This window comes from Aulostomus chinensis, chromosome 7 (genome assembly GCF_037954235.1).
Source record: "Aulostomus chinensis isolate RoL2024-O1b breed Wild chromosome 7, RoL_Achi_v1.0, whole genome shotgun sequence".
Classification (NCBI taxonomy): Eukaryota; Metazoa; Chordata; class Actinopteri; order Syngnathiformes; family Aulostomidae; genus Aulostomus; species Aulostomus chinensis.
The window spans coordinates 20,006,600-20,024,036 of record NC_141326.1 but is presented as its reverse complement, the minus strand read 5'-3'; the positions used below and the strand labels follow the sequence as shown (position 1 = coordinate 20,024,036).

General features: G+C 42.2%; 1 long non-coding RNA gene across 1 annotated transcript in view; it reads left to right on the top strand.

Annotated features, from left to right (window-relative positions):
• Positions 1–15,754, top strand: part of LOC147258920 (uncharacterized) — a 42,148-nt gene extending 26,394 nt beyond the window's left edge. The window contains exon 3 of the long non-coding RNA XR_015117102.1: positions 15,545–15,754. This is a non-coding gene — a long non-coding RNA (uncharacterized LOC147258920). The remainder of the gene's footprint in view (positions 1–15,544) is intronic.
• The last annotated feature ends 1,683 nt before the right edge of the window (positions 15,755–17,437 follow it).

Sequence of the window (17,437 nt, the reverse complement as noted above, 5' to 3'; positions counted from 1 at the left end):
TTTTTTCCAACTCCATTCTGGCCTTGTGTCTTATTGTCTGACTCTGAGATTGGATAATGCCTAATTTCTCATAGTAAGCACAAACAGAAGAGCTTTATCATCTATTAGTGGCTTTGCATTTGTAAGTGGAGGAGATTATTTATCACCAGTGGAAGGCAGAGCGGGGGGGGGGGGGTGATTGAACAGATACTGATTTGAACCTGTGATACTGGAAGGGATTAAAGATTTTTAAATAATCTTTCTCTGATATGATCTATTTTCAGATGCTGGACCACTCTTGTTGCTCCAACATAACTTTAACATTCATCTTTAACTTCTGCACCACAAACTTGACCACTAGGTCGTGTTTTAGTACATTTTATAGATGTAGATGTGGATTAGCTGCAGTTAAAATGCATAATAAGCCGGTACCAAAATGTAACTTTGAAATGTTTGCTCTTTTACCATTAATTATACATCAGTGATTATCGTGCTATTTCTCAACATTGATATGTTAGCTTTCTTTGAAGTACTACAACCTTTTGAGTTGATTACAATATGTACCATCAACCCTTGAGTATTTAGTAGAAGTATTCAAATACCAACAAAAAAAAAAAACTACTGGAAAAACAAAATGAACCATCCTGTATTAAAAAAAAAACAACTTTTAACTTTGAGTCAAATTTAATAGAACACATTGAGCTACATTCTGCATTTGGCAAATGTGAAAATACAAAAAGGCTGAAAACTACTTTTCAGCTACTGGTTTAATGTTAACAATGTGTTGTACTTCAAATGCTCACTATATTACATTTGTTGTGTAAAAATCTAAAACTAAACAAAAGTATTAATGTCGAGGAGTGGAATTATAAAGACAAAAAAATCAAATAGGAATACTCAGGTAAAGTACCCTAAAATTTCACTTCAGTAGATTACGTAACTAAATGTGTGTTACTCTTCACCACGGGAAACAAATGTCAGTAATCACTTCACCGGCGTCATGGGGGGAACAATTTCAACGTTCAGCCACAAGAGTGCGCTCCGAGCTCTCCTATGCCCAGGACCAGGTATCCATAACCCCAACTCTGAGGTCACAGACCGGTTGTTAGTGTTTTTCTTTCTGTAAGTCTATCCCTGTTTATCTGAATGTTGTGTGTCATCCATCAATAGAGCTAGAACCATGAGAGGAAATCTCTTCCTAAATAGAAACGGCTTCCAAACATTTTATTTGTGGCTCCTACTTCTCCTGCTAATCTCATCACTTAAGCCAGATCAACAGCTGGAAAGCAGTTAGGGTGAAACGACTTCCACATGACCAGTGGGAAGGAGACAGCCTTCGTGGAAGAGGATGTTTCACCCCCTTGCACTTTGACTGTACTCTGGATGTTCTTTTGTTCCTGTGAAGAGCTTCCAGGCACCACCCACCCACGACAAGGACACTGAAGACAGCTGAAGCCTGCATGAGAAAAAAATGACACTGTATTTACATCCTTCTTAGTTTGGCAGCTATTATTAAGCAGATCAGCAGTAACTTAAACCAACAACAAAATATGTGGGTTTTTTTTCGTTTTATTTTGTTTTTTACTTTTTGCACAGCCAGTGTTTCTCCCGGTTGCTAAGGAAACTGACAACAAGCTCACCTGAGACATGCTGCTTCAGGTGTGTCCTGTCCCTCTGCGCAGCAGGAGAAAGCAAACAGCTGACAATAAAAACCAAACCATGCCGTCAGTTGGACAAATAGTACCAGATTACAGGTGTGAAAGGGATGATGGGAGTGCCGACATTTCACCTGTGAGCAAAACAAACGGACGGTCTGATTGGTTCAAGACATTGGCATCTAAATATACGGGTAATCTATTAAGATAATATAGAATTAATAACATTGATCATTGCGTTAATCTGAGGCCCTTTTCATATTGAGAATTCCCGTATCACGCTACAACAGAAAGGGTCATGACTGGTTCGGATTCATCTATTACCTGGATTGTTGTAATTCTGGTATTTCCTGATTGAACTTGATATCTCAGATTCCTCTCAACATCTTTTTTCAGTATCTTTTTGCACCTGTCAAATCAAATTAGCCGGCGAGCTGTTTTACTCTGAGTCATACCACTTATATGATTTCATACTGAATGTTTTTTTGACATGATTTATTAAATAGAATTGATTGTCAAGATATTCAATTTTCCAATCTTGATCAAATTGGAGCTCCTGAATCCTGGTGACTGTCCCAGGGAATGACAGGATTGCTATTAGCAGTGTTGAGTATATTTGAAATGTTTGAAAGAAGAAAGTTTCATCTTGTTTGGTAGTTTAGAAGAAAATTTATGAATAGATTTTGATGGTTCTATGTTTGTATTCTCTATCCATGTCAACTCCTTAGTGAGGGGTTTGTTCTCTCTGAGAACCAGTAATGTAGGTCACTCATTTAAATTGTGGAGTTTTATGGAGAAGCTGCATGCTGGTGTCTCCATGGAGTCGACAGGAGAGTGTCTGGAGTTCAAGAGGGGCCAGGCCAGAGTTGGGTCAAGGGTAGAGTGTTTTGAGCCACAAGTCTGGTTCACACATATCTATATGTTTAAAGGAGCGGTTCTATAATCTGCTGTCAGCATGAATCGATTTTAGGGAAGTAAGCAGAATCAAACATGGCGCGTCTTGTGGCTTCACTGGTAAACACCAGCGCGAGCTTGTGCACACCCAGCTGTGTGCTGCTCACACACTAGCCCATTGCACACAACTGGGGAGAAATTGTTCCTGGAACGCTGTCCTGCGGGAGAAATGCATTCCATGAATGTCCTGCTCAGTGCAACTAATTGGTCAGCCAGTGTTCATATCTCTCTTCTGTTCCTCAGTGAGCACATGCTGGCGGAAGGCTTTTCACCGCTGACCTGGGGCCCACACAGAGGTTAACAGGGAGTCCATATGCTGCAGCGGGGTTGTAAAACAGTAGCTCTCTTGACCTGCAGGAAGTTTCTCCTGCCACTGACTCACATGTCACGTATGTCCTACTGAACAGTGAATCCTTCCTTTGATCACAGGAGTTTTATGAAACTCCATGTTTGTGTCTGTGCTGTCAAGGCGGAGAGCCCATAAGCCTTTCAGTGGTGGAGATCTTATTCACTGGAAAATGTGTGTGTGTGTGGGGGGGGGGGGGGGGGGGATTCTGCGCCCAGCTGCATAAACTTCCACTTTCAACTTATCGTCCAACATCCTAACAACCAGATGTGAACTTTACAGTCCAACGCCTCCCAGCCCAGCATTTCCGTGACGTTTTTGGGAACATGAATGCGATTAAAGAAAGACGTGAATTGCCCTGCAGTAATACTCTGGTCAAGCGAGGCCAGGGCAGACAGCTAGACAGACAAAAAGCTTAGAAGTGCTGATCCACACTTTTGCACCAGGAACCAAAAGGCACATGATATGGTTGTCTTAGCCGCAGTTCTGACCGCAGTTTAACAGATGTAAATGGGGGTCAGAATCGAATGGAAACAACTAAAATCAATAATCTTTGCTTTGCTTGTTTGATCACTGAGGATTACTAGGCATTATGAGCCAAACGCAGTCAATAATTTTAGTTCTACTCCAGAGCCACAGGCTGCTATAGAGAGCTTGTGTAGTAGAGCACAAAAAAGAATATTAAGTCATAGTCATAGTCCCCCCCCCCCCATTAGAATTTGACACATTTGGAAAGTCTTGATGAGCCCCACTTTTCTGTTTTTGATCCATTCACATGAGAAGGCGTCTAATCAGAAGTAGCAAGTTCAGCAGGTGTAAGTCTCGGAGGCACCCGCCCATAGCGTTGAAATCTCACCACATATAAACCCAATTGTGTAAATGCTACATTGTGTATATGTAGCGGACCAGGCCCTGAAGGTACATTATCATACATACTGTATTATGTGAGACGATGATGCAGTATGGCTTTATTCCAATAAGTACAAGAATGAAAAATTTCAAAGCTACAGTAGTGAATCACCACCAGCAACACACAGCGACTCCTTCTAAAATAGTAATAGATTAATAAAATAATGAGCTATTATGCGTCAAATGTTCCAGTCCAGTAACAAAAAGCACTTGATGAGGCAAATATTGCTGATCAGGTTCATGTTGTGAACACAGGGTTGTAAAAGGGAATCAGCCTCGCTGCAGAGTCCAGAGGTCCTTGGTACTGACCTGCCCTCTAATCCATACTTACTCTTGTTTTAACTGCCGCCCATCGCATGATGTTTTTGAACCAGGGAATTTTTTTGTGCTCACCACACACACACACGCGCGCGCACACACACACACACACACACACACACACACACACACACACACACACACACAAAAATCCTCCTAATTAATTCCTTCCTCCCCTACATAACCCCATGTTACATTTTCTTGGTTTTTCGGAGCCAGAACTGACCATAAATGGGTGGGTGCCTCTATATACCATAACTCCATCATAACTGACAGGTCACTTCTCATCATCGTCTATTAAGGAACTTATAAATTGAACATCATCACGGTAGAAGGCTTGAAGGCGCAGACACTGAGACAGTAAACACATCAGGAAGGTAATCATCAAGCAAGGGGGCGGGATCATATTCTCACTGACTTCTACGTGGACCTTCAGACCAGCAGGCTTTGTCTTCAGGTCCTCATGTCTTCATTGATTGTCCTGATCGTTACTGACCATTAAAGCCCGAGCCCAAGCAAGTGGACGAGCACCCGTCTAATCCTGCTGAGCGTAGCAGCATTGTCATTATCTATGGGCTCCGGCCGTGACTGTAATTAGAACTGCCTGAGATGATCTGAAACCCAGATGGTGGTGGGAGACTAAGCAAATGGCAGGAAGGTAATCAGATGGGACTGACCGAGCAGACAAATCTTTACTCGCTGACTATGGATAAACACTCCTTTCATTGGATCCAGTTAGCCAGGGCTCTTAGCCTGCCATCCAGTAAACATCTTCAGCTCCTAGCTACTGTGGATGTGAGTGGATGCGTATTGCATTCTTAATTGATTAGATAAATAGCTCAATAAGCAAGTTATGTTAAGTAGTTATTTTACATTCCATGCAAGATTATGTCACCTTGACCACATGGCTTTTTTTTAATTTCAGGAAAACTTGTCTTGTCAACTTGGGCACACAATTTTTTTTTCGTGCAATACGCAATGAAATGATATTGAATGCATTTGCTTCCATTTACATGAATTGTGAAGAAAGCTAAAGTGTATTTTTGTTGATCAACTTCCTCAGCCTCACTCGGCTCTCGTTCCCAGCCAGTTCAAAGCTTTCTCGAGCTGAAAATATGGGCGTTTCATGTTTGTTTCTGCTGAGAATATCTGAGCAAATTACATAATTTCAAACTGTTTCCTCACACTCACAGGAAGTACAGAGTTTGGTTGAAACATAGCTGGAGTGATAAAGACACACCCTTGCATAAAAAAATTTATGTAGATCAGCAGTTCTTGTTTTAATTTAAAACAGGACAAATTCACTAAGACACAATCATATCTCTGTATCTCCAAAGCATTGTTTTTTGTTGTTTTTTTTGGACTTTTAAAACAGCAGTTGATCAACTCGCTGTTCAGTTCTTTTGGAATTGTTCTCTGCATCATGTTACTCAGAGGCCGATCATTTTCGTTTCTGTTTCCAGGGTTACCTATGACTTGGCAAGTTAACTTTTCACACAGTTAAATAATGGAGGCGCTCATTGTATTTCCCTGACAATGTGCAGATGTAGACCTCAGCCATTAAATGTTATTCCGCACTAATTCGCTCTTACAAATTTAAGCCTTATCTTCAGCCCTCGATGTGGTCTTGCGGACCAAAAACAAAAGACCTGATGGCTTTTATCAATCAACCAGGATTGCAAAGACTTCATGAATGAGCAAATGTGTGGATAAGAACAATGTGATGCAGGGAAAAGCTGCTTCTAACTGTGATGTTCAGTTATTTTATCACCGCCAACGAGGAGACGGTTTTGCGAGCTTGAAAAAAAGCAACAACTACCAAACCAATTATCACCCACCCCACCGGAGGGGTGTAGCTTGAGGAGAGGAAGAACACATCAAATTTTGGGGCAAATCTGTGAGACATAGTGGAAAAAAGAACTTTTTATTTCTTCTATTGGCTTGGGCGGAGGTTTTACAGCTATTTACGTCTACTGACATCCTGCCACTTCGCGAATCAACTTCCTGTGAGAACATCTGAGCGCAACATCATGTGAACTCCTCGACTCTGGTGCTTGTGGATGCAGGTGTGTGTGTGTGTGTGTGTGTACAGTCACAGTATGGAGGGGATTAAATAAGACAAATGTCAGGTTTACCAGCAGCAGCACCACCCTTACTGCACAGACTGGGTGAGGCTGCATACTAGTGACACCGCATGTAAATATTTACAGTCTCTCCATTACTGGAGAACACTTCACCTCCACTGCTGACCTACATACAACATGTCAGTCCTGAGAATCGGCCTGATCCTCCAGACAGGAGAGTCCCGGTGAGCATAGAAGCAGCAGCAGCAGACACTCGCCCCCCCTTCTCTCCCTTCTTCCCTCTCTCCTCCCCTCTGGAACTATGCAGGCCGGGTTCTGTGGCTCCGTACTTACTTGGCTTTCAGGGTTTGGGGGGAAGGGAAGAGTTAACATATGGCTCATAGTGCATCGCTGGCTCTGAGCTCATCAACAGCTCTCCTCCTGGCGCAAAAGTGTACCGATTGTTGGGGCGGAAAACTGCAATGCAGACTTTTGTGCAGCGGTTTTGACTCCTTTTCTATGAATCGTCCTCCACTTTTCCAACGGCTGTCATCGCTCTCACCACCTTAATAACAACGTGTGTAACACTTTGAGGTGGTAATCAGGCTGGCTGCGAGACTCGCAGACAGCTGGTGCAGAATGATCACTACCTGTTTTATAACTGTGTTTGCTTTGGAGAAGAATGTGTTGCTGGCACAGTTCGAGGCTCCGTTGCGTGTCTAGCAGAGCGCAGCGCCACAGTTCGGTGACGCAAGGAGGGGGGGAGCTATTAATACCTCATGAACGGGATGTTCTCGCTTCAGCATTGGGGTCATACGAGGATAAGCGCCGTGCGTAATGACGTTAGATTTAGGGCGACGTAAAGACGTCAGATAATTACGGGGGCGCTCTCACGTTCAAATCAACCCCCCACCTCTTTCTCGCACCGTGCGCGACCCCGCGGGCAGCCTGGTTCATGCACCGTGCCCAGACTGCTGCTGCTGCTGGGGGATGTGTGTGTGTGTGTGTCTGTGTGTCTGTGTGTAAGGGTGTGTGCAGCCTCGCCCATTTAGTGAACCCGGTGACTTTTAAAGCACATGCTGGCTGAAGCGGTGAAAACATGATGTAAGAGTAATTCTTTGGAAACCCTATGTTTTGAAATGCAACCTTGCTTCTTTTTTTCTGCCCTCCTCCTTCTACACCACATACACGGAGTAAACGGGCAGTAAATTATAGATCACAAAAGCTCCCGTGCATAATTGCAAACAAGTGTGTAAATGCAATACTGCAGACGGTTAAAGATGAGAAATGGTAGCAGTCTCTTGCTCGAGATGGGAGAAATAAATAATAAAATCTTGCAAAGGTAAGATGAGGACACGAGGAGGGAGCTCGTGTTTATTTGTGTCACCCAGTGGAAGTAAAAAGTACAGACAGCAGAGATCCACTTCTACACAAAATAGCTCTCTGAAGCTCTGAGCTGCCTTTTAATCTATCTATCTGTCTATCATCTATCTATCTATCATCTATCTATCTATGTCTATCTATCTATCTGTCTATCTATCTATCTGTCTGTCTGTCTATCTATCTATCTATCTATCTATCTATCTATCTATCTATCTATCTATCTATCTATCTATCTATCTATCTATCTCTGTGAATTGTGCCAATTAGGGCCATTCTTATTTCTATTTTCCAATCATTCCATGTAATTAAACAAGGCATTTTGAAAATAAGTCTAATAATCAATCCCAACTTTGTGTTATGCTCATATTATTGAAAACACAAGTGTACTGTTGATAGAAATCATTGAAGACAATGGAAAATATTCCGCCGATTAAAAACGGTGCAGGAATGAGTACTGGGAGGAAGTTAGCATTGTTGAACATCATGTTAGCATGTATAACATTAGCTTCATACTTTACACCTCAAAAAACAATCATAAAGGTTTATTAATTACCTTGCAGAACAAAATGTGCAGTCTTTGCCACAGGGCTGATAATCCAAGATTTAAAAAAAAAAATCATATAGGCTCTTGGTCAAGGGAACCAGTGGTGATTTCTGGATTAACCTACAAAAATCCGTCATCCCTGCAGGGTTCTATTTTGTGACCCAAATAAATCTCTTGCAACCCACCTGTAGGTCACAACCCAGTCTTTAGGAATATAAGGGATAAATCAAGTGAAGCCTCACCTGAAGAAATTCTCATGGGGATTTATTTTCAAGACTACTGACTCGACAGTTGATCAAGTAAAAAAAAAATCTCGGTGGTGAAAACTACACTGTTATTTGCAGCCATTCGTGTAGTCACCACTGTGGCTCGGTCTAGCTCCAGCGTTTCATGTTCCAGCTCTCTGTGAGGTCTCTAACATGGATGACATGTAAGTGCCCTAGTTGAATGGTCTTAGAAAAGAAACCCTGGACCCTATAGCATCAGCACAACCAGTTAATGCAGCGCCTGCAGACTCACCACCCGGCTGAATAGTGTATTTCAGAGTCAGGTCCTCTCACCAGTGCCTGCGGGGCACATCACTGATCAATGCACTCTGAATAGGGTCACCACTGACCAGCAAATGGGTGCAAAAACAAAACTGTGTCTGCCTCACTTTGCTCTTTTCAGCTTTATTGTGTGGAGTGGACAAAGCCAACATGCTGTGATGAGAAGGAACAATGATGACCGTACATTGGCATGGCTCAGCGTCAGCCTAGGGTAGGGGGGTGGGGGTGCAGGGGGTCAAGTGAGTGACGTAGCTTGAGATGATGAACTCTCCTAAGAACGACTGTTGTGACTTTCACGTCATTACAAGGGAGTACTCATCTTGAGCTATCAACTTATGCAACAGACACTTCAGCATGTTCTATTAATGAGCGCTGGGCTGTTCTTTGTGCTGCTGCTGCTGCTGCTGCTGCTGCTGCTGCTGCTGCTGGTGTGCCAGCGAGGCAGCATCAAGGCGGGGGAGGCAGGCAGGATTAACATAGTGGTGAAAAAAGGCCGCCTCTGTTGTGTAGCGGAACACGGACAGCCTGGAGGCGAAGGCAGTGGGGAGGATGATGACCACATTGAACTCTATCTTCAACAACACCTCCCACCCTTCTGTGAGCGGATGCAGTGACCCTCTTTCAGCCCCCTCCCATGGTCCACAAGGCACCTTCCAGCTCTCTCTTGGCACTTCCACGCCTTCCCTCCAGCCTCAACTCGCTGGTTGTTGCAGGAGAAGACACCTGCATGATACCGTCTATACAATCTAACTGGGTTTATTGGTTATTCTATGCTGACCTTGCATGTTTTCTTGACGTTACAGCTCTATGTAGGTCAGCGCTGCCTCACTGCACGTGTTTGCTCTTTATATATGTTCCTTCACGTGAACAGTCTGTACACGTGTGCACATACCTGAATATACAATCAAGTTTTTTTCTTCAGAACACCTGTGGAGGGAACTGGTTAATACTGACTTTTAATTCATAGTTACTGAAAGCAGTACACGATACTCTTAACAGAACAGCTCAACATCTAGAGATACATGCTGATTTACTTCCTCTCTACAGATTTGCCCTCAGACGTTTGTTTCCTTACGGTACTGCAGCCAGAAGGCCTTCATTTAGTACGAAGACAGCAAACCCTGGAAAAGTCATCAGCACATCATATCCATCCATTTTCTATACCGCTTATCCGTTAAGGGTCGCGAGGGAGGCTGGAGCAATTAGGGGTGCAGTATCTTGCTCAAGGATACTTTGACGTGGTCAACGGGGGAAGTGAGGATCAAACCAGCGACTCTTCAGTTGCCAGAGGGTCACTCCACCTCCGAGCCGTGCCGACCTCACATTAAATTCATTAATTCAAAGGAGCTTATCAACAACAAGCTCAGATTTTATGTGCCAGCAGCAGTGACTTCCAGGAGTCGCTGTTAGTCACCGGACAAGCCCACCAGCAGAACAACTTGCTTCCAGGATAATATGAAATGTCAATTAGCGGTGCTGCTATTTGTTTCTTTCCTAGTTGGCACCAGACAGCAATTTTATATCAGAAAGGCTGAAAAGTTGAGTTACAAATTGAAAATAAGGGTTGATGTTGAAATCAAATACATGTCAAACTTCAACTTTGTACTTAAAACCTACAGATTATCAGCTGTCGTCAGTATTCCACAGCAACGTAAATCTGGCATTAGATGTTTTCCTGAGTAGATATTTATGGCCACCTGATGCCACGTAAATATCAACATCCAAATGCATCGGTGGAACTTAACACTATCCAATAGCCGCCTGCATAAAGCAAAAGTTTGTTTCCCAAAATGTGTAATTTTACTTTAAGACTTGCCTCACTACAAACACATGATGGACTTCTTAAATCACGAAAAATCAAAATCACAAGATGGAAAAGGAATCGAGTGTCAGTGAATATTTCCAACAAAGAGGCTTTGTAGAAAGAGAGAATGAACACGGTATCATACGTTTTCTTCAAAACCACCAAAAATAGGCCTCCAGATATAGAAGATTATATATATATATATATATATATATATGTATGAGAGAGAGACTGATACCTATCACAACAATTAGATTACATTGTCTCAAAGAATTTGGTCAAACTATGCTCTAACTTTTTGGCAGTATTGTTCCTATTGCAGAAAGTAGGTCATCTGGATCACTAACACACAAAAGGATCAAGATGATTTCTGGAAGACAAAAAAATTCTTTCAACCATTTCACACGGACTCAAGGAATTTGATCTAAATTCATCTACGACATGTCCAGACAAAAACAGATAATATCTACAATATATGCTGCCAGTGGCTCAGAGCAGTCATCAGGATCATCGATTTGCTTCAGAGCTCCAAAAGTTTATCACTTTTTCCTTGTCATATTACCTATATTTCCACCAAATTTAATAAAAAATACAGTAATAACTTTTTCAGATGTCGTGCTACCAAACAAGCAAACAGACACACGTTGGTGATCTCATTGTCGCCTTGGCAGAGGTAACAGATCTGACTGGATTTTTCTGTCCTTGGTGCATTTATAATATGATGAAGACAATGAGTAGCATTTCAAGTTACAGATAAATTGGATAACGTTAGACGTCATGACGTCCCTTCATGCTTCAGGTTCTGTGTCCGACCCTCCACCTTCTGAATCAGTAGACCAGTGAAAAAGATATAAACACATCTATCTCTCTCTATTAATAAACATCAGGTTTCCATGTCATCCATACTGAAATGTTTTGTAAAAATTCAATAAACATCTACACCGCTGGATCATTTGGATGGCCAAGGAGTAAAAGGGTTTCATCACTATGCTGCCACCTCCACCTCAGTACATCCATCTTCACATTGGTACACTGATGTTGGAGGCTGCGGTGCAGGGTGCCAAGCAGCTCAATGAGAGGAATTTTTGGATCAGCGTCTCGCTCAGGGACTCTTCCACACACTCCATCAAAACCTTCAGCCTCCAAGTCATTCTGATGCGAAAGGAGAACACGCTGTCCTTTTTTACTAAAAATGTCCGTCACAACAGTTTAACACTAAATAGCTAATGAAGCCGTCATCAAGAAATGAAAACACAAAACATGCTGACATTGGAGAGGAGCAGCAGCAGCAGCAGGGCCATGTTTGTACATGTAGCAGGTCTCTCAGCGATGTTCTGAGCTCATCTTTGTTTGTCAGTAACTCTCTGACAGTAATGATGATAAGGACTCGGTAACACGGGAGCAGTTGTAACCAGTCTATCTTGCTAGACAGCAGCCAGACGACTCGTTTCATGACAATAACATGTAGTTTGGACTTGTTTGTCGCAGCTACGTCTCACTGACTCATCTGCCCTCTTGTGATCACTGCATTCATATATGCTGTACTTCTTTTCTGCCGACAGATGAAGGGACAACATTTCATGTAAACACCAGTATATGTGGTGTATAGTTACCTCAGACGGTGTTGGATTTACTTCCATGAACATGTTTTCTCTCTCACATGTGCGGCGTCTCCTGCGTGACTAATCCTCTCTTCTTTTACACAGGTGAAACTGTAGCCTGCTTTGTCATCATTAGTCATCACGGGGCCTGGCTGTTAGCGCGTTGTTAAGGATGAGTGAGCGTCATAAAACTACAACAACAAGGGAAAACCAGCGTATGCACCCACACGTTAGCGTCGCAAGGTGCATGTGATTTCTTTTGACAGTTTATCTAAATGGTATACTCGAAACCCCAGCGTCGGATCATATTAGACTCTGCTGAATCTACGGCAAGTAGGGGGCATGGCATCTCTAGAAAGGCTGTCTCTGAAAAGCTCTGCGCTAAAAACACTCCTAAATGTTTTAGAGCTTCCGTTTTAATATAAGAATTATTTTATTTCAGTATCCGGAACATTTGGGGATACATGAAATGCAAAAGAAAATCAATAAATCAAGAATTTTTATGAGCAAAGTGCTACCCGTAAGTTTTTATGTAAGCCCTATTGTTCTTAAATGTTAAGAGTCCCTCTTACAATGTATATTTTTTTATACTGATGGCTGGAAGTATCCTGTCACATGATTCAGGCTGACCCTAGAGATGCCTCATACCCTCCTTTAATGATACTGCATTGACGTTTTTAACCAGCCCACCCGCAAGTATGACTCCCTCAGCCCTTTCCTTGTCAAATAGAAAACGAAATCCATATTCCACAGGATTTTTCCAGAACAGCCATATTTTCCCACCTCTGATTTCATGGCTTAGGGTTTTTTTTTATCCTATAGAGTCCTGTTTAATCCTTTTACGTTGGTATTGGGGCCAGTCCAGGATCTACGGTGTGGAACTTTACATCATTTTACAGCAGGGATTCCCAAACTTTGTGTTTCCCCACTGTCCAAACATACCAGACAAAAAGGTACATCACAACAATGATCAAATTCGCCAAGTGTAATGTTTCTTTCCTCCTGATAGAATACAATTACTGTCAAATGAACGGAGAGGATATAACATCACTCTCCGAGAATCTGAAAAGGAACAGACCAGTAAGAAAAACAATTAAGCCCTTCTTTTATTTTAATTTGCAAAATGAATTCTCATAGCTCATAACATCATTATCCATTCCAGTAATTGCAAAACCAATAAAAACATGCACATGACCCACAACAATGACTACTTGGACTCCAAGTTTGGGAAATAAACTTTGTAGACTATTTTCAAAGTAAAAGAAAACAGCAGCGGGGGTGAGCCCCTTTCCACTGGCCAAAATACCTGCTCACATCTGCTCACATCTGGCTTTTGTCTGCAATGGGAATCAGTCAAGAGTTCAATGACCCTGCAGCAGACACAGCATTTATCAGCTCTAGCTTTCTGAATGAATGCAGGAACCTGGGTGCATTTTGGGGAAAGTTTTATTAAGTATGTGACTTTTTTGTCATCTTAGTAACAAAGTCAGCTTGTTTGAATGAGAGCAGCACCTTTAACAGTATTGAGTTTGAAAAACTGACTGGAGCAACAGATATTTATGATATATTCTCAATTTTTAGCATTTACTGCCATTCTGTTGACTATGCTGTTTGATGTTTTTAAGCACGTGACGAGGAAAAAATAAAATACAGGAACTTTTCAGTGCTCACCACATAGTTTGTACTGAGCATGAGAAACTTAAATGTTTCTTTTTTTAAATTTTATTTAATGTACTGTATTTATGTGGCTCCTCTCTATCTTTGCTTTACTCAAACCTGCAACCCTTAAGGTACCAGATGACCTCTACCTCCTGAGCCAAGCTGCCCGCGTTATATAACAAAACACAAGTACAACTCATCCACCTGCAACAGGAAAAAAAAAAGTCAGCTTTTTTTTGTGGGTTTACGCAGCTTTAGAAGAACTTGCATGTACGTGAGTATGCAAGAGAAAAAGGCAGTTAGTCAGGCTCAGGCCTACATGCTGTATAGTAGCAGCACATCTGCAGCAGAAATGATGTGCTGCTGTTGTTACGTGGCTCTGACTCACTGGCAGTTTTGTTTGAGAATACTGAATTGGTGACCCCTCACCACAGAAGTTGTTGTTTGGTACCAATGAGCACATCACGAATTGGATTCATTTAGAACATTTAAGTTGTTCCAAGCGCAGTTGTAGTTCTGACACGATATTTTTCTCCACCAGCGAGTGTCAAACCCAGGTCACTGAACGGCACCACCTGCTTCAGAGAAAACAACAATCTGTTCATGGTTTCACATCCTTTTTTTCCCCCTCTCGGCCTTGACACGACAGTTAGATTGCTGTGGTGGTCAGACTGTCCCGTGCTCAAAGAGGATCTCTCCGTTACAGACGGAACGTGAGGAGGCCGATCAAACGATTATTCCTGCCTGAGAACTTTATGTTGCTGCCAGATTCTGCTGTTTGGACGTCGGGGGTTGGTGCTGGGGTATCAAAACCTACAAAAGGTCTCTTGAGCTATCACATTGCTGCAGCATCAGAGAGAGAAATCTCGCTGCTTCCTTCTGGGTGAGATGATAATTTAGAAAAGATCATTTCCACAGCTGTTTCTCACCTTTGGAGTGGTTCACTTGTATGAGCTACAGTGGATTTCCTTACTTTGGTCTTGTGCTTGACACCCAGTGGGAATTGATAAACACTTGAAGTTTCAACACCGCTCTTGCAAATAACCCTGTGAAAGAGGAACTAAACCTCTTGCCGTGCTCGTGTTTGAAAAGAAGCACCACATGAAACACAAGAACACCACGTTTTTGTGGTGAAAGAATATGTAAAATAATACAGCCAGATGGCCTTCTGAATGCCACATCGCCTTGCTCACGCTGAACACTGGGAACATTCTAGTGTGGGCTTTTGTGCGCTGTGCTGAAAGTGTGCATTCATTCTCGCAGGAGAGCATCAGCTGCAGCAGGAAAGCAGGTCTAATACTTGGCTGGCGGAGCGCACGTTTACGTCTGTTCTAAATTAATGTGTTTTTAATTGTCCGGCTGTGTTCATCCATACTGGATAAGGCTGAGATGTAAAAGACACCGATAGAACATTATCTGCAAACTGTTATCATGTTCCAAATCTGACACAAATCATCCTGATAACTTTTTTTCTTTGATTGGTTTGATTTCACAGTGCGGGGTTAACCGGGGCATTCACGCGTGTCCTTGCTGCTAATCAATAGCATCGGCAGCTTTGTGTACTGCCAGGTCTTTGTAGCTGGTGACATGCTATTTTCCACACACCGATTTGTCTCTGTGTTTGAAATTATAACATGGAAAAATAATGAAATCCTGACTTTTTATGGGTTTAATTTCACTTGTGTGTATCCATACTGAAAAACTCGCACGGCAAAACAAACGGTTGTCTAATAATGTCAAGACCGCCACATCACGCAGTTTTGACTCTTTCCTTCCCACAGTGTCGCTTGTTTCTTGCCTGAAGATAAACGGGGGAGGATATTGCCTGTGGTGGCTGGCTGGATTTCAACTGGCAGAGAGTTCGTCAGAAGAAGGTTTGAAAGAAAGACACAAACAAAAACAAGCTGTTGATGTTACACTGAGCAGAATAGTTCACTTTAGTCAGGATCATAATCATAAAGAAGATCAACTCCAGAGTGTTTGGAGTTTATCAAGGCCAGAGTGCTGAGACAACGAGCCAGCTTTCGTGCCTCTGTATTCAGATGTGTATTGTTACGTTGAACAGGGAAGATTTTAATTGCAATATAAGAAAGGGCGGAAACGATTGTGCTAATTACCATCTTTACACCTTCATCTCTTATTTGAGTGGAATAAACATCTTTGTATAGAAGAATTTTGTCCCCGTGTGGAATCTTAGCAGGCTTGGCTGATAATTTAACTGTTGGAATCATGTGAGATCGCTGCTGGTGCGTTGTCTCCTTGGCCAGATGCCCCAGAATGTGCGGATCGCTCCCAGAAAGTGACACAATAATATTCAAACTAGCAGGGACAGTTTCACAATGATATCCTGCAGCCCGTTTTACCTCCGAGAATTTGATTTCCTCGGCAAAGTCCTTTTGTTTTTCTTCAGCATGTCTGAGTTTGGGATGTGTGCAGCAGGAGAAGTCGACACAAACGTCACTGGATCATGTTGCTTCACAACAGTGGTGGTGCACATGCAGTGTAACAAGATGAATGATTTACTAGTCATATAACCATTAGTTAATCCCAGACATTTCCTGAGAAGTTGTTTAATTGTCATATTAATCAACAACGGAAAGACAGCTCTAAGACATCATGCAAGAATCCTGCATGCAAGACTACAGAGAAACTGCAAGAAAATATTTCTGTTCCATTGCATTTATTCCCCCTAAATGTCTCTGCAACACGCGTCGCCTGAGAGATGCATCATCTGATCACAGCCACATTAATCAACTCACTATATCATGATTAAGTGTTGCACATGGTGTTGTAATGGTCATACAGCTCGTTATTTTCTCTCTTAATTCACATGATCAATAATCAGTACTTAAATGATTGATCCGTTCATTCATGGTGTCGACCAAGCAAAAACAAAATGCTCAAATTAAGACATCAGGAATCACACAAGCTGTGTCAGCAAGATCTTGTTGTTTGTTTGCCTACTGGGGAGTAATTCTAATATCTAGAGAGTAAAATTCTGCTCAATATTTTAATATATACTCAAGGGCCGCACAAGCGTCAATTATCAACATTGAAGTTAGCAGAAAGCTAACTGAAGCAGCCAGTGTGGCAAGCATGAGTCTCTGCACGCTCTGCACATTTAGCTTGCTCAGTATGCATCCTCCCTGCAGCACCAGGACGTGCAAACTCCAAAGAGATTTACCTGGTGGTGATGGTCTTAAAGTAAACAAGTCTTCCTCTCTGCTCTTAAACAGTAGCCTAGGCAGGAAGTTGTGGTGTTCTTCCTCTAGCAACCACTGTTTCAGAACAGCGAGGAAGAACTGATTGATATGTACGGACAGCAAAATGTCAGCAACAAGTCAGTATTGCACACGGTCAGATCCCACCAATCACATGTCCAGTATCAAGGTTGTAGTATGGAGGGCGACTGTCAAAGTAGATGGATGGATGTGTTTGTTCATGTTTTACAACCTGAGCCAGGTCATACAGCAATAATGACACCATAGCTCACCTATACAAGGTTAGAAGTATACATATACTTGTATATGATACACACACACACACACACACACATATATATACAGTATATATATAGATATATGTTTTTACACTGGTATCAGATGAGAGGAGGAAACAACAGCATTGGAGAATGTATGTTCATTTCTATGAAAATATGATGCTTCTGTGTCCCC